We start from the raw sequence: 774 nt of genomic DNA, 5'->3' as shown, positions 1-774 counted from the left end.
TTGTGCAATAAATGCAATTTGGCCTTTCCCGGGGCAAAATCTTGTATTTTTTTTATTGATTCTGGGGCTGATAGCTTGCCTGCGCTATACCTTTTTTTCTTTTTTTCACTGGTTATATTCTCTGAAAGCAAGGGCGCTGCAGCATACGTTCTGCTAGCAGCGCAAGTGGCAAGTACATTTTCTGCATTAGTTCTTAATCTCTTCTGTAAGAGCCTTACAAATCGCTAACCGTCTCTCAGGGATTATGGCCACTCTTCGCGTTGCCATAAATCTTCCGTTCCACCACACTTCATTTCCCCATGGCACCTTGGTCGATTGATGGTGCTGTCCGCTGGCGTCATTTTTCTGACGCATAACATTGTCGACACCAGTAAGCACCTTTTTTTATGTTGCTGCAAGTGCTGTCAGGCTAAGTATTCAGCTTTATATACTTTATATAACAGCGTTTTCCTCAAAAAGTTAATTGGAACGCCCATGCATATCATCGGTCACTTTGAAAATTAATAGCAATGGTGAGCTGGTAAGCAACCTCGACGAGTCTGACGATCTACGTTGTTTTAGCCGCATGAACGTTTTCGCAGGGAAGTTCAAACTGAACGCACAAAAGTATCGGTGGCACGCCTGTCGCACTTCCTACGTTGCACGTATCAGCTGGAAATAGCGTTCCTCCATCGGAGCCTCGTCGAAGAGGGTGGTGACATCCGTTGGCGCCCGCTCGGGCTGTCACACTCCCTCTTGACTCACCGTATGAGAGGGTGTTTCGGCTCTCTCTCT

The sequence above is a fragment of the Dermacentor silvarum genome, chromosome 3 (genome assembly GCF_013339745.2).
Source record: "Dermacentor silvarum isolate Dsil-2018 chromosome 3, BIME_Dsil_1.4, whole genome shotgun sequence".
NCBI classification, from domain to species: Eukaryota; Metazoa; Arthropoda; class Arachnida; order Ixodida; family Ixodidae; genus Dermacentor; species Dermacentor silvarum.
The sequence above is the reverse complement of the archived record's forward strand: the minus strand, read 5'-3'. Positions refer to the sequence as shown.